Source organism: Budorcas taxicolor, chromosome X (genome assembly GCF_023091745.1).
Source record: "Budorcas taxicolor isolate Tak-1 chromosome X, Takin1.1, whole genome shotgun sequence".
Taxonomy (NCBI): Eukaryota; Metazoa; Chordata; class Mammalia; order Artiodactyla; family Bovidae; genus Budorcas; species Budorcas taxicolor.
Window position 1 is genome coordinate 97,842,568 of NC_068935.1, and position 23,985 is coordinate 97,866,552.

A 23,985-nucleotide genomic window follows, 5' to 3' on the forward strand; every position below is an offset into this window, starting at 1 on the left:
TCATATCCGACTCTGCAACCCCATGAATTGTAGCACGCCAGGCCTCCCTGTCCATCACCAACTCCCAGAGGTCACTCAAACTCATGTCCATCGAGTCGGTGATGCCATCCAGCCATTTCATCCTCTTTGTCCCCTTCTCCTCCTGCTCCCAATCCCTCCCAGCATCAGAGTCTTTTCCAATAAGTCAACTCTTCACATGAGGTGGCCAAAGTATTGGTATATAGGTGCTCATAATTGTCTCTTATGAGCCTTCGTATTTCTGCATTGTCTGTTGTAACTTCTTTTTCATTTCAAATTTTATTAATTTGAGTCTTCTCCCTTTATTCCTTGATGAGTCCAGCTAATGTTTTGTCAATTTTGTTTATCTTCTCAAAGAACTAGATTTTTTTCTTTGTTAAATCTTTACTATTGTTATCTTCATTTCTTTTTCATTTATTTCTACTCTGATCTTTATGATTTATTTCCTTCTATTAAATTTGGGGTTTTGTTTCTTTTCTTTTTCTAGTTGTTTTAGATGTAGAGTTAAATTACTTATTTGATATTTTTCTCATTTTTTGAGGTAGCCTTGTATGTCTATAAACTTCCCTCTTAGAACTACTTTTGCTGCATCCCATAGGTTTTGGGGTGTCATGTTTTCCTTGTCATTTGTTTCTAGGTATTTTTCACTTTCCACTTTGATTTCTTCAGCCACCTCTTGGTTATGTAGAAGCGTATTGTTTAAACTGCATGCGTTTGTGGTTTTTACGGTTTTTTCCTGGAACTGATACCTGATCTCATAGCATTGTTGTCAGAAAAGATGCTTGATATGACTTCAATCCTTTTCAGTTAACCAAGGCTTGATTTATGACCTAAGATATGATCTATCATAGAGAATATTCCACGTATAATTTTTTAAAAATTGTACTCTGCTGCTTTTGGATGGAATGTGCTATAGACATAAATGACACATTAGACCAGGCTGGTCTAATGTGTCATTTAAGATTTGAGTTTCCTTATTAAATATCTGTCTGCATTGGTGGAAGTGGGGTGTTAAAGTCCTTTACTATTATTGTGTTACAGTCAATTTCCCATTTCATGTCTGTTAGCATTCACCGTATGTACTGAGGTGCTCACATGCTGGGTGCAGAAGTATTTACAATTGTTATATCTTCTTGGATTGATCTCTTGATCATTATATAGTGTTCTTCCTTTTCTCTTGTAATAGTTTTTATTTTTACTTTAATGACTATTTTGTCTGATGTGAGTATTGCTACTCCTGCTTTCTTTTGATTTCCATTATAATAGAATCCTTTTTCCCATCTCTTCACTTTCAGTTTGTATGTGTCCCTATGTCTAAACTGTGTATCCCACAGAAATCATGCATATGGGTATTGTTTTTCTATTCATTCAACCAGTCTGTTTATTTTGGTTAGAACATTTAATCCATTTACGTTTAAGGTAATTATGATACATGTGTTCATGTAACCATTTTCTCTATTGTTTTCAGTTTCTTTTTATAGGTCCTCTCGTCTTGTGTTTTCTGCCTAGACAAATTTCTTTAGCATTTATTGTAAAGCACATTCTGTGGAGCTGAGTTTTCTTAGGTTTTGCTTATCTGTAATGCTTTTGATTTCTCTGTTGAATCTAAATGAGATCCTTTCTGAGTAGACTAATCTTGGTTGTAGGTTTTTCCCTTTTGTCACTTCCACTACCTTCTGGCCTGCCAATGTTATGCTGAAAGATCAGGTCTTAACTTTATTGGGTTTCCCTTCTATCTTACTTGATGCTTTTCCCTTGTTGTTTTTAATATTTTTTCTGTATTTAGTTTTTGTTAGGTTCAGTAATATTTGTATTGGTCTGTTTCTCTTACTGTTTATCCTATATGGTCACTTTGCATTTTATGAACTTGACAACTTCCTTTCCCATGTTAGGCAAGTTTTCAGCTATAGTCTCTTCAAATATTTTCTCAGACCCTTCTATTTCTCTTCTTTTCCTAGTATTCCTATAGTTCAAAACTTGGTGACTTAAGTGTTGTCTCAAAAGTCTCTGAGAATATCCTCATTTCTTTTCATGATTTTTTCTTTATTCTGCTCCTTGGTAGTTATTTCCACCATTCTCTCTTTCAACTTACTTATGTGTTCTTGTGCCTCATTTATTCGGCTATTGGTTCCTTCTAGTATATTTTTAATTTCAGTTATTATGTTGTTCATCACTCTTTGTTCTTCACTTATCCTAGGTAATTTTATGTCTTTTCTCTTTATTTTTGTTCTTTGCATTTTCTCCATTCTATATCTGAGATTTTGGATCATCTATACTATGATTACTCTTGAATTATTTTTCAGGCAGATTACCTAATTCCTCTTTCTTTACTTGGTCTTATCATTTTTTACCTTGATTCTTTGTCCACATGATATCTTTCTATATTTTCACTTTGTCTACCTTCTTATGCTTCAGGTCTCCTTTCCCCAGGCTTCATGGTCATAGTTCTTCTGGCTTCTGGTCTCTAATCCAGGTGGATGAGGTTGGTTTGTGACTTGTGTAGACTTTGTTATGGAAGGGACTGGTGCCTACTTTCTGGTGGGTGGAGTTGAGTCTTTTTCCTCTGATAGGCAGGTCCATGTCAGGCTGTATATTTGGGGTATCTGTTAGCTTACTTTGACTTTAGTCAGCCTGTCTGCTGATGGTTGGGTTTGTGTTCCTGTCCTGCTTTTTCTTGGCATGAGCTATCCATCACTGTTTGTTTTAGGCAGTTGGGTGGAGCCAGGTCATGGATTCAGATGATGGTGTTTGTGGGAGCTATCACTGATAAATATTCCCTGGGGCCAGGAATCATCTTGCTGTCCAGTATTCAGGGTTCAGTGCTATAACCCTAGACACTCAGGCCTGATTTCAGGTCAGGGAACCAAGACCCCAAATGTCACTCATCACAGCACTAGGGAGATAAAAGAAAAAATGACAGGCAAATGGTAAAAGTAAAATCAAACAAAAACAAGATTAAAAAATACACACATACACACACAGGAAACAAATATAGAACTCAAAAACAAAAGCAAGAAAACAAGACAAACAGAAGAAACCAAAAACTAAATCAATTATAAACAAAACTAATAAAAACTCAAAACAGAAAACCAGAGTGCCAAATAAAGAATAAAGCCAAGAAAACAAATCAGACAAAAACGATTGAAAAGAAAGAAAAAATCAGAACATAAAAGCAAATTTAAAATAGAGCTATAATAATACTATATAGGCGTGTGTGTATGCTCAGTCACTTCAGTCATCTCCTACTCTTTGTGACCCCATGGACTGTAGCCTGCCAGGCTCTTCTGGCCATGGGATTCTCCAGGCAAGAATACTGGAGTCAGTTGCTATGTCCTCCAGGGAATCTTGCCGACTCAGGGATCGAATCTGAGTCTCTTCCATCTCTTGCATCAGCAGGTGGGTTCTTTACCACTAGTGCCACCTGGGAAGCCCAAAACTATATATATAAAAAATAAACTATAATAAAATTATGCATATATATATATATATAATAAAACTATATCTATATTTATAAAAGGAGAAGAAACACAGAACAACAGAAAACCAAGTATAAAAATAAAAAGTATGATAAAAATAAATCTCAAAAGACTAAATAAAAAATAATAAAAGCAATAAGTACAACAAAGGTGGAAGAAAACCACAAATAACAGAAAAAATCAAGCCATAAAAATAATAACTTTTCTTAGGGTCTCAAGTCTCTCTGTCCTTGCCTCTGCTGTGAGCCACAGTCCACCTCCCCCTCCCCAGGAGGCTCTTCAACGCCTCTAGCATGATCTTTGGACCTGCTGTGGGCCCTGTAGGGACAGCTCAGACTATAATCTGGCTCTAAGCTCATGTGTACTTACTCCCATTTTCCACAGTGACCAGAGCTAGATCATTTTCTGTAGGGAACAAGGTATAAGGAAGGTTGAAAAGTGCTTGCAAACGAGACTCTCAACCAGAGCTGAACATTCTTGCAAACGAGATGTTCAGCTAAGAATCCTCTGTTTGTTCCAGTGGGAAAAGAACATTTCTTGCACACAAGGATGTTTCTCTGATTCCTCAAAAGGAACAGACCCAGGGACAAAACGGATTCTAAGTTGATAAGGAAGTTCCCCCAAACAAAGTCTTAGCTGCAGTAAATAAGTCAAGGTAAAGGTTATCTTGCCCTGCGCCTGCGCACTGTATAGTCTCTGAATCATAGTGCTTGGCAACTTGCCCTGTAGGTTGTTGTGCAAGGGATATAAAATAAAGCAGCTGTAAGAAGCGAGTGTTAAAATACAAAGATTCAAACCACTCTGCAGTGTGGTGTTTCATTTCGTTGCCAGCATCTGGCGCCCAGCACAGGGCACAAAGGAACCGAAAGGGTAAGCACCCCGGGGCAAAACGCTGAAAGGGGGACTTTCGGGAAATAGAGAAAAAGAGAAAAGAAAAAAATCCGAAAGGGTGAGCACCCCGGGACAAAACGCTGAAAGGGGGACTTTCGAGAGAAAAAAAAATTATGGGGAATTCCCCGTCTTTAAAGTCACAATATATGGAGCTGGTTAAGGGGCTCCTGCATTCTATAGGAATTAAAACGTCTACTCGCCGCTTGAGTGAGTTGTTCTATCTTATAGAGCAGCATTGCTATTGGTTTCAATATCAAACAGAAGTACAGCTGAATTTGAAGGAATGGAAAGTGGTGCAGAAGGAGTTAAGAAGGCAGCATCAAAAAGGAAATGTGATTCCTTTAAGGCTGTGGACTCTATGTAGCGCTACAATGCAGGCTTTAAAATTAATGGCTGCTGACAGTGAGGCCGCCTCATGTTATCTTAAGAAGGGGGCCTCACCGCGGCCTCCGCCCAAACCCCCAGATGATAGTAAAGATTCATCCATCGAGACAGATAGAGATGTGAGTTCTGGGGAGGATTCAGATTCCGTAGAGGCAATGACTACTGCCTTTTGGAAGGTTTTATTAAATAGAAAACGAACTTCCAAGGCTGTTAACCCTTCTGCACCACCTTACGCATCCCTATTTCCAGTAGCTGCTGACAAGGCTGAGGTAGGGAGAGAGAGTCGGTGGTTTTGGAAGTAGGGGAAAAAGTATATTTTGGGAAATGCTTATTAATGACTCTCGTCCTTTAATGTCACTGATTATTGAAGGTAAACAGTTTGAAGGATTAGTGGATACAGGAGCAGATGTTTTGGTTATTTCTCTCCAGCAGTGGCCTAATGACTGGAAAAAAGAAAAAATTCCTCTTGTTTTAACAGGCTTAGGATCAATAGCAGATGTGTGGAGAGGCGCTCAACCTTTGTCATGCCAATTGTCTAATGGAAAGAAAGTATTTATTTCTTTTTACATTGTTAATATACCTATTAATATCTGGGGAAGGGATCTTTTATTTTCTTTAGGAACAATGCTCACCATCTCATCAGAAAACTTGTAGCCACTGCTCAGATTCTTTGAGCTCTCCCATTGAAATGGTTAACTGATGTCCCTAAATGGGTTGAGCAGTGGCCTCTTCCAAAAGTGAAGCTCGAGGCTTTAGAACAATTAGTAGAAGAACAGCTTCAATCTGGCCATATTGAACCTTCCACGTCTCCTTGGAATTCTCCTGTTTTTGTCATTAAGAAAAAATCTGGTAAATGGAAAATGTTGACTGATTTAAAAAAAGTTAACAAATGTATAGAACCTATGGGAGCTTTGCAATTAGGTCTCCCTTCTCCTGCCTTGATTCCACAAAATTGGTCTTTGATGGTTTTGGATTTGAAGGATTGCTTTTTTTACTATTCCTTTGCAAATAAAAGATAGAAATAAATTTGCTTTTACTATTCCAGTGTATAATCATGGGCAGTGTCAGGTAACCTTACTATATAGACAGGATATTTTACTTTAAATATTAATGATCCTAAGGGGCCATTTCAAGTTCATTTGCATATTAATAAATCTTACTCTGCTATAGCATGTGTAAAATTTCCTTATTCTTTACTGTATGGGCAATGGATTTGGAATGAAATTTTGGGAGTTATATCATGTTCTGATTGTAACTTGACTCAATGTATAAATCGTTCCTGGTGGAAAAATGTTGAAAACAAGATGGTCCACTCCAGTAATTACTCTTTGGTCATTGTGAAAGCACGGACTGAACTTTGGTTGTCTGTTACTCTTACTCGACCTTGGTCGGACTCTTTTGCTGTCACTCATCTTGTGAATGCTGTACAAACTCTTCTCCATCGATCTCGAAGAATGCTTGGCATTGTCATCACATCAATTCTCGCCGTGGCTTCAGTAACAGCAACAGCAACTGTAACAGGTCTTGCTTTGCGTCAGGGTATACAGACTGCTGATTTTGTCAGGGAGTGGTATAAGGATGCTCATTTATTGTGGCAACAACAGCATGATTTGGACGCTCAATTGGCTACTGATGTATTGAATTCACAGCACACTGTTTCCTGGTTAGGAGATCAAGTGACTGTGTTAGCTACAAAGAGTGTGTTAAAATGTGATTGGAACTCATCTCACCTATGTGTAACCCCTGTTCCCTTTAATATGAGTGAGGGTTGGGAAAAGGTGAAAAGGTCTTTAGTGGGACACCAGAATTTAACTGCTGAAACTATGGAATTGAAACAAACTATATTGTCAACTTTTAGTAAGACGCTGCCTGATATTCTTGGTTCTGATATACTGAAGAGTCTTCAAGAAGGATTAGATAACCTTAATCCTTTAGGGCATGTATCTACATTGTTAACAACATCCTTTGTGAATACTTTGTTAATTGTTGCTTTATGTTTTATTGCTTTTATAGTCTACCGGCGCTGGCGAAAAGGGAAACAATTGAAAGAAGCAGCTTTGCATATTCAAGCGCTTATTCAGCATCTGCAAGAAAAGAAAGGGGGAGATGTAGGGAACAAGATCTAAGGAAGGTTGAAAAGTGCTTGCAAACGAGACTCTCAACCAGGGCTGAACATTCTTGCAAACGAGATGTTCTGCCCAGTGTAGGGAACTAGGTATAAGGAAGGTTGAGAAGTGCTTGCAAACGAGACTCTCAACCAGAGCTGAACATTCTTGCAAACGAGATGTTCAGCTAAGAATCCTCTGTTTGTTCCAGTGGGAAAAGAACATTTCTTGCACACAAGGATGTTTCTCTGATTCCTCAAAAGGAACAGACCCAGGGACAAAACGGATTCTAAGTTGATAAGGAAGTTCCCCCAAACAAAGTCTTAGCTGCAGTAAATAAGTCAAGGTAAAGGTTATCTTGCCCTGCGCCTGCGCACTGTATAGTCTCTGAATCATAGTGCTTGGCAACTTGCCCTGTAGGTTGTTGTGCAAGGGATATAAAATAAAGCAGCTGTAAGAAGCGAGTGTTAAAATACAAAGATTCAAACCACTCTGCAGTGTTGGTGTTTCATTCCGTCTCCAGCAATTTTCTTTTCTGAAAACATTCATTGTCCTTTCATGTATTTCATAGGTGCAAGTATAGAATCCAGTATAGAATCTGGAACTTTTCAAAATTTCTATTATAAGCCTTCTAGGAAAATTGATATATACTGATGGTGAAAATTAACTTTTGACATAAATAGAGCTCAATTCATCCAAAAAACATATAATGAGAACTAAAACACTAATTCTGAGTTAACCATAGCCACCTGAATGAACGCCAGTTGAAGGCTCAGGTAAAAAGCAAGAGAGGTAGGATGTGGCCTAAATTAATTACAAGTTTATGATGCTTTGTTTGTTTGTTTGTTTTTTGTTTCTGTTTTTTTTACTGTGCGGTTCAACTTTTATTTTAATAAAATCAGAATATGCACAGCATATGCAGCGCTAGCATCTAAACTAATACAATAAGCAATTACTAAAGCTACAGTGACCTGAAGTTCAATCTTCACATTCAGCAAGTTTAAATCCATTCTTACATGATTTTTGAAACCTTGTTTATTAACTAAAAATACTGCTTGCTGATAAAACTTGCTCAAATGCTATCACTGAATGTACAAGTCACTGATTATGCCAATACAACAAAGATAACCACGTGTTTCCTGCCGGGAGCCAGCACAGGAGATCCCACCCATGGCAAAGGTCATGAGGAAAAGGCCTGATGGGCAAAAGCAGGTCAGGACTCAAGGGACTCCCCGACCCCATCCATGACAAGGTCATGCGGAAGAGGCCTGATGGGCAAGGTGGATCAAGACTCAAGGGGTCCCCTAGATCTGCTCGACCATCTACCCCCAAAACCAAAATCTGTCTGTTATACCACACTCTTATGACATTAACAGGGGCTATCCCCAACCACCTTTCTCTGGAAAATTAACTTAGAGCTCCAGTTAATAGTCTCCTGCATATAAAAGGAGTGTGTCAGCTCAAACCTCTCTGCTGGCACTCTAGCTTGTGTGACAGGTTTATTCACACTCCTGCTACTATGCACATAATTGTTTACAACCTCTCAACCATAAATAGCACAGAGAGTTTGGAGTATTTTGAAAGTCTTAGTTAGCATAGGGTTTTTCTAAAGATAAAAATCATGTTGGTGAAGGGTTTCATTGCTGAGTTAATGATTGCCGCCAGGCCTCCATATCCTTAGGCACCTGGGAGTATGTTAATCAATGTAATTGGAATGTAGGGAAAGAAATATAGTAGTTTTGATGTTAGCAATACTAGACTTTTGAGTTAATGAATTTTCTCTTTGTTATAAATCACAGTACTCCTCTTTCTTTGTTATAAATAGTTGTATCCTTGGTATCTAAGAATGTAACTTTATCACTATCTTAAGACTAAGTAGATCTTAAGGGAAAACAAGTTTTCTGATTGACTAACCTTTATCAATAGAAAGAAAGATGGGGCCATAAAATGTTAATCGGTCTCCAGACCAGAGGATATTGTAAACAAACGTAAGACCCTTGTAAGAACAAAGGTATGCAAAGAACACTCTGTCTTTAGATAAGCGTCAGAGCAGCTGAACCTGCCTGACTCTGTTTCTTACATTTATCTCTATGTACAACTTAAAGTAAATAAAAGCTTCCCTGAAAGATAAAGAGACAGACCAGGACCAGGACCAGTTCCACAAAAGTCTGGTTCCCCTGTGTCATTCTTTCTTTCAATTCTCTCTCTCTCTCTCTCTCTCTTACTCTCCTTTTCAGGCTGATCCCTTGGAGCACAGAGGCTCTCTGCATTCACTTTTTTTTTTGCCTGGGCTTGTAAGACCTGACCAGGAAGGCTCTCTGCATCTTCACTCCTTCAGGAGACTGAGAGGGCGCCTGTGGCCTACGTAAACGGTGCAAGTCTCTTGTCTTGAGACTTTGTTGACTTTCTGTGTAAAGCAAGGAATATAAGCCTCTTTCTCTCCTCTATTCTCTTAACTTCAAATTCTTTCCTATCTCTCCCAAAATCTATATATCTCCCTCACCTCACTGTCCATGCTTCGCATACCCTGGATCCAACAGGGGCTGGACCCTGGTAGTTTCCAGATTGCAATGATCAAGAAATCCACCAAAAAAAAAAAACAAAACAAAACAAAACAAAAAACACAAAAATACAACGAAACAAAACACACAGTATTTGAATATGGACACTTCATATCAGTGTTTAGAAGTGTTTCATTAATATTTTAAGAAAAGTGTATCAAAACGTTGGAATGATTTAATTTAAAGTCACCAATTTTGTTTTTACTAACATCAGAAAGTTATGGCTACACTGCCAATGCCAGGTCTGCTTAATTTGACTTAAGAGTTTAATATAACTTATCGAGGTGGCAAGAATACACAGAAGAACTGTACAAAAAAGATCTTCATGACCCAGATAATCACGATGGTGTGATCACTCACCCAGAGCCAGACATCCTGAAATGTGAAGTCAAGTGGGCCTTAGAAAGCATCACTACGAACAAAGCTAGTGGAGGTGATGGAATTCCAGTAGAGCTCTTTCAAATCCTAAAAGATGATGCTGTGAAAGTGCTGCACTCCATATGCCAGCAAATTTGGAAAACTCAGCAGTGGCCACAGGACTGGAAAAGGTCAGTTTTCATTCCAATTCCAAAGAAAGGCAATGCCAAAGAATGCTCAAACTACTGCACAATTGCACTCATCTCACATGCTAGTAAAGTAATGCTCAAAATTCTCCAAGCCAGGCTTCAGGAATACGTGAACCGTGAACTTCCTGATGTTCACGCTGGTTTTAGAAAAGGCAGAGGAACCAGAGATTAAATTGCCAACATCCGCTGGATCATGGAAAAAGCAAGAGAGTTCCAGAAAAGCATCTATTTCTGCTTTATTGACTATGCCAAAGCCTTTGACTGTGTGGATCACAATAAACTGTGGAAAATTCTGAAAGAGATGGGAATACCAGACCACATGACCTGCCTCTTGAAAAATCTGTATGCAGGTCAGGAAGCAACGGTTAGAACTGGACATGGAACAACAGACTGGTTTCAAATAGGAAAAGGAGTACGTCAAGGCTATATATTGTCACCCTGCTTATTTAACTTATATGCAGTGTATATCATGAGAAAGGCTGGACTGGAAGAAACACAAGCTGGAATCAAGATTACCGGGAGAAATATCAATAACTTCAGATATGCAGATGAGGTTATGCATCTGCCATGAGGGAGGTTACACCATCCTTATGGCAGAAAGTGAAGAGGAACGAAAAAGCCTCTTGATGAAAGTGAAATTGGAGAGTGAAAAAGTTGGCTTAAAGCTCAACATTCAGAAAACGAAGATCATGGCATCCAGTCCCATCACTTCATGGGAAATAGATGGGGAAACAGCGTCAGACTTTATTTTTTGGGGCTTCAAAATCACTGCAGATGGTGACTGCAGCCATGAAATTAAAAGACGCTTACTCCTTGGAAGGATAGTTATGACCAACCTAGAAAGCATATTCAAAAGCAGAGACATTACTTTGCCGACTAAGGTCTGTCTAGTCAAGGCTATGGTTTTTCATGAGGTCATGTATGGATGTCAGAGTTGGACTGTGATGAAGGCTGAGTGCCAAAGAATTGATGCTTTTGAACTGTGGTGTTGGAGAAGACTCTTGAGAGTCCCTTGGACTGCAAGGAGATCCAACCAGTCCATTCTGAAGGAGATCAGCCCTGGGATTTCTTTGGAAGGAATGACGCTAAAGCTGAAACTCCAGTACTTTGGCCACCTCATGCGAAGAGTTGACTCATTGGAAAAGACTCTGATGCTGGGAGGGATTGGGGGCAGGAGGAGAAGGGGGCGACAGAGGATGAGATGGCTGGATGTCATCACTGACTCAATGGACATGAGTCTGAGTGAACTCCGGGAGTTGGTGATGGACAGGGAGGCCTGGCGTGCTGTGATTCATGGGGTCACAAAAGTCGAACACAACTGAGTGACTGAACTGAACTGAACTGAACATTAAAAGCTCACACTACCCTGAAATATATAACTCCATGCATACAGTGACATTCAACCTTCAAGTGCCAGTGTTTTTGTACTGTCTTTTGGTGAAGTTTCTTTTTAAACTTTCAAAGAATCACTTTTAAGCTTACAAAAATAAGTATTTGTCAAAATGTTCAATAAATATAACATGATGCTACTGCTACTACTGCTAAGTCGCTTCAGTCGTGTCCAACTCTATGCGACCCCATAGACGGCAGCCCACAGGCTCCTCTGTCCCTGGGATTCTCCAGGCAAGAATACTGGAGTGGGTTGCAGCAAAAAGTACGTAGAAATCTGTCACGTGCAAATAGTTTTCTTCCCAACTATCATTCCCATGGTCCCAAATAGATTTTAGAATCTAGTCCCATCCCCTTCCTAGACAAGCTGTGTTCAACAATCCCCAAGAGACAAAAGAAGATTGGAAGTATAAGGACATGCATACAAGACATATATATATATATATATATATATATATATATATGTAATTATCTGAATGTGCAATAAAAGAAGTACTTTGTAAAAAGTTATGGGCAAAATGTGCAAGGACCTAAACCTAAGACTAATTGAAATAGCACCATAACAAATGACCTCAATACTGTCAAGTGCACCTACTTAATGAAAGTTTTAGAACAAGGCACAATACACTTGAAAATCTATTGCACTTTAGGAAATTTTCGCCATCTTCCTATGCCACTGTAAAAAGATTGAGCATTTTGATCACCGCATTCTGGCCACAAAATTAGCACAGAATTCAAAAGTGGCAGAGGCACTTTAGTGGTGGACAATGCTCATCTTTGGCCAGATTTAGCATAAACAGACTATAAATACAATGGAAACCCATGCAACTAAAACTGACTAAAACTGAACTGTGTAGCAGAATTGACACCTTGTGCAGTTATGTACATATTTCTAACCTGTGTGATCTCAAAGACTTCAGTTTGTTACTCTTCTGGAGCTGTGTTTACAAATTCTATAGTAAGCCAGTTTAACATCTCAACACAGCTTGAACAGAGTAATATGAATCAGCATTTAAAAGAAAGCCTGCTGAATTTAATTCTTCCTGTTCATACCCTCTTGACCAAAAGACATCAACACTAGTATGCGTTATTAGACCAAAAATCATCCAGGGCCCTGACAAGGGCTGGTCATTGCTGCAGTCAGCCATTCTACCATCTCAATTTCACTTATGGCAGGCATTTTAAAAGTCTTAAGTAGATGAATTCTCCTAAAACCCTATCTCAAGTTATCAGACCTTTAAACTTTCCCTGTAATATTATGCCCACATTTGGCTAGCTCATAATTAATGATCTGCCTAAACACTGAAAGAGGAATTGCTGCATTTACTTGCATTAAATTTGAAAACAGTGCTTTGAATGTATGCATGTATTCATACATCACCTCATCGTGACTGGAATGGCTTGTTTAAAGACTATCGGGTTCTAAATACCTATCCAGGATAGAGTGAAGAAATCAAAACCTTAACTTAATATAGTTCGCGACATTAGAAACTAATTCCATTAATATGCTTCAAAGACATTTGTTGTTTGTTTCCCCCCAATCTGCAAATATCCAAAAGCCCTAATGCAGGCTACTGCATAGGTTCTTTCCTTATAATATTTATGAATGAATCGATGATTCCTGTTGCATCACACCTGTGTGCCAAGGTTTGATTTTAGCCCAAGTTCATTAAATTTATTTTGTCAAAAACAATTGATATCTTAAGCATTACTGAGCCAACAGGACATCAAAATAAAAAGTTGTATAAAGTTAAAGGCACAGTACATTAACAAACAAATGATCCTCAGTCACAAATTATAAATGCAGTTTGGGATGGGGGTTGGGAGGGGAGTTAATCCAAACTACAGCAATGAAGTCTTCAAACCACCTTATGAATAGGGCTGCTGATTATTCCTTTTGACTCTCCATGTGACCTTGAGCTCCCTTAAAAAGAATTCATTGGAGAATCTCAGCTGGTAATGTACTGCAATTTCTTGAAGCTATACAAGGTGTAGTCTGGCTAAGTTACATGTGGTTTCCATATTAGTTTGTTTGGCAGGGTGACCTACTGCAAAGCAGGTTCAGTTACCCCACCAGTCAACCCCCTGGGAGTTATAATTTCCTCCATATTCATCACTGTTGTAAAGGCCTCCACAGCCACCTCCACCAAACCCTCTGCTCCTTCCATGGCCGCCTCCATCACTGCGGTTGCTGCTGGCGCGGCTGCTGCTGAAGCTGGAACTGCTGTCACCATTACTCTGTCGATAGTCTCTGGCACCAAATCTTCCACTGAATCTATTACTTTTGGATCATCCACGACTGCTACCCTTGTAGTGGTGTTCATAAGCCATGTTTTGTAACCAAAATGGCACTTCCTGTTTAGCTTCAACAAGAAGATACAACAAATCCTTGGTAATATTTATGTTCCTCTCATTAAAGAATGAGGTGGCAAGGCCAAGGTATCCTACACATCCTATACAGCCAATGCAATGTACATATTCTTCAATATCACTTGGCAAGTCAAAATTGATAATGTGTTTCACGTTTGATATGTCCAGTCCTCTTGCTGCTACTGTTGTAGCCATGAGAATCAGGTTTTTCCCTAAGCAGAACTGGTAAAGGGCCTCTTCTCTATCTCTCTGAGATTGGTCTGCATGGATACAGGTACAAGCATATCCTTCATGGTATAAGAAATCCTCTAGAGAATCTGCACCCTTTTTGGTCTCCACAAACACTAAGGTCAGTGAACCTTTGCCTGTTGCATTTAGAAGGTCAAGCAGAAATGACTGCTTGTCTGACTCTTCCACACAAACTACTTTCTGTGTGATGTTTTCAGAGGAAGAGTCAACACTTCCTATGGCCAAAAATATATATTTATTCAAGAAATCATTCCCACGCATCTGTATTTCCTTAGGGAAGGTAGCACTAAACATCATAGTGTGGTGAACTCCCTTTGGTGGCATAATATCTTGTTCAATGATTCTATGTATTCGAGGTTCAAACCCCATATCCGACATCTGATCAACTTCACCTAACACCAAGTATTTGCAGAAGTCTAATCAAATTTTCCCTCTTTCCATCATATCCACTAGACGTCCTAGAGTGGGAACTAACAAATGGCATCCATGTTCTAAGTCTAAAATTTGCTAGCCAATATCAGCACCACCATAAACCACACAAGGACAAACTCTAGATTGGTATGAAAATATCCTGGCTTCCTCATAGATCTGTACAGCCAATTCTCTAGTTGGTGCTAACACCAAAGAGATTGGGTATTGTGTGCAGCACCCATATCTTCCATTTTCCTTCATGGCCCTCAGAGCCTGGCCTGGACCCACAAAATAAATCTGACTCAAGATGGGCAAGAGAAATGCTGCAGTTTTCCCAGACCCTGTTTGGGCACAGACCATCAAGTCACTCTTCTCTTTGATAATAGAAATAGCATGCTTTTGCACTGGAGTTGGGTGAGTATAACAAGTAAGCTCAATGTTTCCCATAATAATTACTCCCATCTAACATCACTGAAACTTTCACTGTGTGAAGGACCTTTGTTGCCTGTTGCTTCAACTGGAATGTCCTCATACTTTTCAAAGTTAACCCCAGTGTTGCCTCCAGAAAATGCCGGAGTCCAACTCCAGCAGCCAGGGATTCAACTTGAAGAGGCAAATGGTGTCGGCGATGAGACAGCCTCTCATTTTTCTTTTGGACTGCCTGTTTATTCCAAGTTTAAGATTCTCTTTTATACTTATACAAAAACATTAGGTCAGAGGTTTGACATTTTCAGTTCCCCCTCACCCAGATTTATTATCTCCATAAATCATTGTTACTCTTCAGAGTTCCTGCTTCAGCGATTCTCTCAGAATCAGCTTTACCATCTATTATCTACCTCCTCTAATGTGTCTTATAGTTAACTTGTGATTACATTGTAACTCATTATACATTCCTCAGTTTACCATTTATCTTCCTAAATCCTGTTTGCCCCTAACATCCTGAGCTCACTATCTCTCAGAAAGGCTTCTAGCTATAGTGTCTCTAAAAATTCCTAACTTCTATAAGCTATAGTAAAATATGCTAACTTTACAATATTCCATAAATCTTTAACTTCTAACTATTTTAATTATTTCTAAGCCCTAAATTCAATGAACTCCTTTGTCATAAACATTCTCCTCACAAATAGGCTTCAGATATCAATCCCTCCCATGGCCTCAAGCTGAAGCCTATGTGCTTATCCTGGAACACTCTTTTGTAGAAGTCCTTGAACAAATGTCAATGATTAACTTTATGAATTATTTTCTGAGCAATGCTGCAGAAGGCTTTGTGCCTTCTCATGCTCCTCTCAAGAACAATAAGCACCTTAATATTCCTTTTCAGTCAATTCAGCCGAGGAGAGGAAAAGACAAGTCAGAATTACAAAGCCTAACTCCTTCATCCTGGGATCCATGCCTGCGGAATGAGGAGAGGGGGCTGGGGGCTGTGCCTCCATTTTGTCAGTAATGCCTAACGCGGCTCCCGACAAGAAAAGTTCTTGTTCCAAGCATTCATTTGGTGGGAGTGGCTTTGACCAATCATCTTCATTGGATTTGTCACACCAGCGACTATTTCCATGCTTATATTTGCCAAAGCCACCTCTGCCACCACGACTGCCAAAATTGTCATAGTCACTTCATCCACAGTCACCAAACCTTCCCCTTGATCCACTTCCACGATCACTGAAGAAATTAGACTTCCCTCTTGAATCACTGTATGAACCAAAACTGCTGTATGCTTCCTTATCTTTACTAGAACTCCACCCTGAACTGTCTTTATCATAGAATCCTTTAGTAGCTTCTCTGGTCCTTAGGTGAGGAGAAATATAGCACCCTTTGCTGGCTATACTTCCTCCATTCTGATTATCTGATGAGTTTGGGTCTAGGCCAGCAAACTGCTGGTCTAGCCCAAGTGCATTTTCCACTGCCACACGACTCATCCCTGAAGAGTATGGAGAACTTGGAGTCTTCCGCTGCTGAGCTAATGTGTTGGGTTCAACACGAAGGCCCTCTCACAGGAGAACTGTGGCTCTAATGATGCTTTTGTTTTGACAGAGTATATAAATCAGTGACTCGGAGCTATTTTTGAAAAATATGGAGCATGCCAATCACATTTTTTTTCTTTTGCTTTTTTTTCTAACATAAATTTATTTATTTTAACTGGAGGTCAATTACCTTACAATATTTTATTGGTTTTGCCATACATCAACATGAATCCACCACAGGTATACATGTGTCCCCATCCTGAAACCCCCTCCCTCCTCCCTCCCCATACCATCCCTCTGGGTCATCCCAGTGCCCAATCACATGTTTTATATTGCTATCATTACCCTTGTGTTCCTCAGTTTACTCATTTGTAAAATGAAGAGAAGTTTTAGTGCCTGAGATTTTGGGGTCCTTTGTTAGCACATAGCATAACCTAGCCTATTTTGACACACGTGAACAAAATACATTTATAGAACCTGAGTGGCAGGATGGTGGAATTTATCAGGAGCTCGGTGTTTAACAGAACCCATAAGGAGGAACATGTACTCAAGGATGAATGAAAAAGTGGCAGGAAGTCCAAGAGGCAGATTAAGCGTTGAGGGCCTGAAATCCAAAAAGGAACTAAGAAGGCTAATTTTTACCCTGTTTCAGGAGGATACTGAACACTCCCTCTTCTCCAAATGTTTTAAGATTAACGAGGAAGGAAAGCAGAACTACTCATCTCCACCAGGGGAAGGTGTGCAGACTGGAGGTGAGAGGAAAAGTGAGAACATCTCCAAAGATATTCTGCTGTGGGCTTTTTCATCACAGAAATGACTCCACCTCTGAAATCACTAGCTCAAGCATCCTGTTCTTGCCCACAATTCCGTTTCCTTTCAGACACTGGTTTAAAACCTATTTTCCAATTTCATTGACCACTACCCCCACTTTCTTAATTTTTCATATTCAGCTAAGAGACTCCCAGATCATTATTTTTTATAACATTTATACCAATAATCTAAAGTTTCTGGCCCTGTATCTTTTCATTATTCACTTAGCAACAAACCCAGCTTTTGTCCTTTCCATGATATGGAACAATAGACTGGTTCCAAATAGAAAAAAGGAATACATCAAGGCTGTATATTGTCACACTGCTTATTTAACTTATATGCAGAGTACATCATGAGAAATGCTGGGCTGGAGGAAGCACAAGCTGGAATCAAGATTGCCGGGAGAAATATCAATAACCTCAGATATGCAGATGACACATCCCTTATGGCAGAAAGTGAAGAATTAAAGAGCCTCTTGATGAAAGTGAAAGAGGAGAGTGAAAAAGGTGGCTTAAAGCTCAACATTCAGAAAACTAAGATCATGGCATCCGGTCCCATCACGTCATGGCAAATAGATGGGGAAACAGTGGAAACAGTGGCTGACTTTATTTTTCTGGGCTCCAAAATCACTGTGGATGGTGATTGCAGCCATGAAATTAAAAGATGCTTGCTCCTTGGAAGGAAAGTTATGACCAACTTGGACAGCATATTAAAAAGCAGAGAGATTACTTTGCCAACAAAGGTCCATCTAGTCAAGGCTATGGTTTTTCCAGTAGTCATGTATGGACGTGAGAGTTGGATTATAAAGAAAGCTGAGTGCTGAAGAATTGATGCTTTTGAACTGTGGTGTTGGAGAAGACTTTTGAGAGTCCCTTGGGCTGCAAGGAAATCCAACCAGTCCATCCTAGCGGAGATCAGTCCTGGGTGTTCATTAGAAGGACTGATGTTGAAGCTGAAACTTCAATACTTTGGCCATCTGATGTGGAGAGCTGACTCATTTGAAAAGACCCTGATGCTGGGAAAGATTGGGGGCAGGAGGAGAAGGGGACAACACAGGATGAGATGGTTGGATGGCATCACCGATACAGTGTACATGGGTTTGGGTAGACTCCGGGAGTTGGTGATGGACAGGTAGCCCTAGCGTGTTGCAGTTCATGGGGTCACAAAGAGTCAGACACAACTGAGCAACTGAACTGAACTGTGTGCCCACAAACAGTATTGCAAGAAGTTCTCCCAAAGGACAGATTAGCATCAAGATAAAGTCAATCATCACCTTAAATGGTCCCCAGTAGCCTATGTTTTTCATGTCCATCCAGTTCCAGCCTCAAGTTAATTGTGTCTATTTCAAACCTTCTCTGGATAGAGGTCTACTCTGTTATTCCTCTTGCCCTCCACCTGCCTCTCCATTCTAAACAGATGATCTTACCTCCTACTTCATAGAGAAAGTGAAAAGGTTGGACAACCTCACTTTTCAACTATCAGACCCATGTATCCACTCACTTCTGTACCCCTCTTCTCATTTGCAAGATATTATTTTCCAATATTAAATCTATAACTTTTTATGTTTTCACTTTTCCTTTCTCCCCTTTTTTAATCAAGTAGTTAGCTCTGCACTCACTGGTAGGGAGGGATGTGGCTAGACAGAATGTAAAAGGTCGCTGGTGTCTCCTTCCAAAAGCCTAAACTCTGGTACTGGAGAGTGTGGTAGGTATTTTAAAACAACCACAAAATCTCCCCCTCCTCATTCCATGTCCTTTGGTAGTGCCTTCCCACACTGACTCTAGGATGGCCCTGTGACTTGCATTGGCCAAGGTGACATTAACAAATATGACATGAGCAGAGGCTTGAAAAAATGCTTTCACCGTGGGGATTGCCCTCTTGCTGCCCTTGGAAACTCTGGGATCACTGTGTGAAGAAGCCTGGGCTAGCCACATGATTCGAAGAGTAAGCCATCCCAGCTGAGGCTCCCAGACCTACCAGCGTGCTAATGCCACACAGGTGAGGGAGGATATCTTAGATCAGTGCTTCTCAAACCGTAGTGTACACATAAACCACCAGGTGTTCTTGCCGAAAACCAGAAACTCATTCATTAGGGCTAGAGTGGGACTAGAGCACCTACATTTCCAATAAGTTCCTGGGTGCTGCTGGTCTGAGAAGCGTGCTTTGCAAAGATGTGACAGGGACTTCCCTGGCAATCCAGTGGTTAGTACTCTGTGCTTCCACTGCAAGGGGCCCAGGTTCAACTCCTGGTTGGGGAACTAAGATCCCACATGCCATGCAGGATGGCTGAACATGCTCCAGGCCCATTTCTAAATCAGGAGAACCACCAAGCTGACCCATACTATGTCGTAGTAGTAGTGTTAGTTGCTCAGTTGTGTCCAACTCTTTGTGACCCCATGTACTGTAGCCCACCAGGCTCCTCTGTCCATGGAACTCTCCAGGCAAGAATACTGGAGTGGGTAGCCATTCCCTTCTCCAGGGGATCTTCCCGACCCAGGGATTGAACCCGGGTGTCCTGCATTGTAGGCAGATTCTTTACCATCTGAGCCACCAGGGAAGAGCTATGGGCAACAATAATGTGGATTTTAAGATGCTAAGTTTTAGGGAGCTATTACACAGCAAAAGCTAGTTGATACAGAAGTATGAGAACTTAGATAAAACATCTTGGAAAAGCAGAGGAAACAGCAGTGCTCCATGGGCTCCTCCCCTAGGCTGGGCATGGGGGAAAGGAGAGAGAAAAGTCTATGGCCCCACAGCAGAGAGCATGTGAGTTCTTCCTGGCTATGCATGAAAGAAGAGCAGGACTCAAGGAGGGGTAGCTACATGTTCATTTTTACAGAGATGATCAGAAGCACTGTCCCAAACCTTCCTGGGCCCCAGGCACAGGTGGGAGGCAGCAAAAGGGTCACAGAGACAGTGATGGCAACATCTCAAGGGCAACCATGAGGACCAAAACCCAGTGATCCTAAGACCCCCCTAGGAATCATCAAGGTCACTTGTCTGTCACCCCAGCAGGCAATTAACAAAACCATAAAGTTTTTTTCTACAAGGTGATTTTTATCCCACCTAAGGACTGATGGTGAAGCTGAAGCTCCAATACTTTGGCCACCTGATGTGAAGAGCTGATTCATTGGAAAAGACCCTGATGCTGGGAAAGATTGAAGGCAGGAGGAGAAGGGGACAACAGAGGATGAGATGGCTGGATGGCATCACCAACTAAATAGACAAGAGTTTGAGCAAGCTCCAGGAGTTGGTGAAGAACAGGGAAGCCTGGCATGTTGCAGTCCATGGGGTCACAAAGAGTCAGACACCACTGAGCGGCTGAACAAAAAAGTTAGTGAAACTGCTGCCCGCTTTTTCTTCATTTTGCTACAATAGAGTAGGCCCTGGTCCCCCTATCAGTCACCATTTCTCCCTCCTGTTAATGCAATCACACTCTCTCAGCCAGATTTTTCTCACCAGTGTGAGAATTCAGCATAGTTAAATGGCCCTCTTTAAAGTCGCATTGAGTCACAGCCTCATCTAGCACAGCTTTACCTTCAACTCCCTTATGGGAATCAGAAGGTACCCCTTCAGATAGAGGAACTGCAGAAAGGGAGGCTGACCACATTGTAAAAAGCACCCCTGCCTTCAGGCTACAGGCCCAGGCCCACATTATCAGCCAGAATGCAGAGCCTGGCTGGATTCCAGCCTGCTCTTGTGTCCTCCTGTCAGACATCCTGGCCACACCCTGGTCCCGCTGTCACTGGTTTCCCTGTGCGCTCCTCAGAGCCCAACTTCTCAGCGGAGTTGTCTGTACTTGTTCCCTCCCTGCTGTCATCTACTCATTCTCAGCACAGTCCACTCTGGGTTCCAACCCAGTACTGCTACCTAAACAGCTCTTTCAAAACTTATTAACGGTTTCTGCATTCTTGAATCCAGGAGACATTTTTAATGTCTAACCTAATTGACCTTGCAATAGTGTTTACACTGTTGACAGCTTCTGCCTTCAAACTCTCTCTTCTTTCAGCTTTGATGATATCACCTCCTGCTTGGCTCTCCTCTCGTTTCACTGCTGGACTTTCAGAGCTCAGCACTTGGGAGACTGGGCTTTGTATATCCATGACCCTAATAGTACCTACCCTGCAAGGTTGTTGTAAGAATTAAATCATGTAATACAGCTAGCTAGCTAGCTAGCTATAGATAGAAACCCATTGCATGATGTGGAGTAAGCTTCAAGTATTCTGAGTCACTGCCATTGTCATGAGAAGCTTACCCTCCTCTGGCTAGTTATTCAATGTTTTAGAATGTTTAGAATTCCTTCAGACTCAGTCTTAGGCCATTTTTTCTTCTCTATGGTTTGTTCAGTAACCCCTGGTTGACTTTTTTGGCCCAGATTTCTCATTGGAGCTCCAGACCTAGAAGTCTAGTTGCCAATTTGACAATCCCTCTTGGTTGACTCAAGGTCATCTCAAGTTTAATATGTGAACGGGAAAACTATCTATTCTATTATGCAGTCAAAAACATAGGAGTTGGTCTTGGTACTTTCCTCTTTCTCAGTCCTGCCTCTTGCTTCAGTCCAATCCATCAGCCAAGGCAGACTGGTTTTATCTCCTTATAGCTCATTAAAAACGGTTTTTTTGGGGGGGGGGCACATTGCATGCCATGTGAGATCTTAGTTCCCCAACCACAGATCATACCTGCACCCGTACATTGGAGGCATCGAGTCTTAACCACCGGGCTGCCAGGGAAGTCCCTTCAAGGCCCTTTAATCTGTTTACTTCTCTTCATTGCCACTACCCCCACCTTAGCCCAGGTTTGCACCCTCTGTCCCCTATAAAAACTGCTTAACTGGTCTCTGTCTCCACTCTGCTTTCTTCTGATTTTGAATCAGTGATTTATTCCAGTCTTGTCACTCCTGACCTTGGAGTCTATCATGGCTTCCAATGGGTCTTTGGGTAAAGACTCAAGTTGTTGAAGCTTATAAATTGTGTGGTTAGGGGTCTTGAATGCCAGAACTTATCATGATGTCAAGCACATAGTTGACTTCTGGGAGGAAGCACTTTTATATCTGGTCTTTGAAAGCAAACCACTGACTATATTAGCAGAAACGAAATTCCAAAAATAGTTTTGCTGGAGTCCAGTGAATTGAGATGGAGGCAGAAGATGTGCTCAGGCAAAAGGGGAGGAGAATCTGAAGTAGATGGCAGTAGGAAAGGAAGGGATGGAGAGACAGTGTGAGAACAGAATCTGCAGGCCTGGCTGAGGGAAAATGAGACCAATGGTTGAAATGGGGGAAAGAAAAAATTATTTCTTTCTATTCTCTCTTTTTCATGAGGTTTCAAACATTATAAACAGGGGTTCTAAAATCACATCTTTAATACTTTATTATTTGTATTTATTCATTTATTTTTGGCTTCACTGGGTCATTGTTGCTGCACATGGGCTTTCACTAGTTGTGGCTAGTGGGGGCTACTCTCTGGTTATGATGTGCAGGCTTCTCATTGCAATGGCTTCTTCTCAGACGAGTGGGCTCAGTACTTGTGGTGCACGAGCTTAGTAGCATCATGGCATGTGAGGTCTTCCTGGACCAGGGATTGAACGCATATCCTCTGCATTGGTAGGTGTATTCTTAACCACTGCACCACCAGGAAAGTCCAATACTTTAAAAATCCTGGACCTGGAGACCAAACTTCCTAAAAAATGGCTGGACTTTCCCTTGTATTTTTTTCATATCTCAATATTTATTCAAAAATATTTGTGCTGAGCTGAAGAGGAGTGTGAAAAAGTTGGCTTAAAACTCAACATTCAGAAAACTAAGATCATGGCATCCTGTCCCATCATTTCATGGCAAATAGATGGGGAAACTATGGAAATAGTGATAGACTTTATTTTGGGGGGCTCCAAAATCACTGCAGATGTTGACTGCAGCCATGAAATTAAAAGACGCTTGTTTCTTGGAAGAAAAGTTATGACCAATCTAGAAAGCATACTAAAAAGCAGAGAAATTACTTTGCCAACAAAGATCCATCTAGTAAAGTTATGGTTTCTCTAGCAGTCATGTATGGATGTGATAGTTGGACTATAAAGAAAGCTGAGTGCTGAAGAACTGATGTTTTTCTGTGGTACATATACACAATGGAATATTACTCAGCTTTTAAAAAGAATGCATTTGAATCAGTTCTAATGAGGTGGATGAAACTGGAGCCTATGATACATAGTGAAGTAAGTCAGAAAGAAAAACACCAACACAGTATATTAACACATATATATGGAATTTAGAAAGATAGTAATGATGATCCTATATGTGAGACAGCAAAAGAGACCCAGATGTAAAGAACAGACTTTTGGACTCTGTGGGAGAAGGCGAGGGTAGGATGATTTGAGAGAATAGCATTGAATCATGTATATTATTATATGTGAAATAGATCACTAGTCCAGGTTTGATGCATGAGACAGGGTGCTCAGGGCTGGTGCACTGGGAAGACCCTGAGGGATGGGATGGGGAGGGAGGTGGGAGAGGGGTTCAGGATGGGGAACCCATGTATACCCATGGCTGATTCATGTCAATGTACGGCAAAAACCACCACAATATTGTAAAGTAATTAGTCTCCAATTAAAATGAATAAATTTTTAAAAAAAAGAATTGACGCTTTTGAAATGTGGTGTTGGAGAAGACTCTAGAGAGTCCCTTGAACTGCAAGGAGATCCAAACAGTCCATCCTAAAGGAAATCAGTCCTGAATATTCATTGGAAGGACTGATGCTGAAGCTGAAACTAATACTTTGGCCACCTGATGCGAAGAACTGACTCAT

At 40.7% G+C, this 23,985-nt stretch overlaps 1 pseudogene; it reads right to left on the reverse strand.

The window, feature by feature from the left end:
- Positions 1-13,451: 13,451 nt before the first annotated feature.
- LOC128070233 (ATP-dependent RNA helicase DDX3X-like) lies at positions 13,452-16,366 on the reverse strand (annotated as a pseudogene).
- Between the last annotated feature and the right edge of the window lie 7,619 nt (positions 16,367-23,985).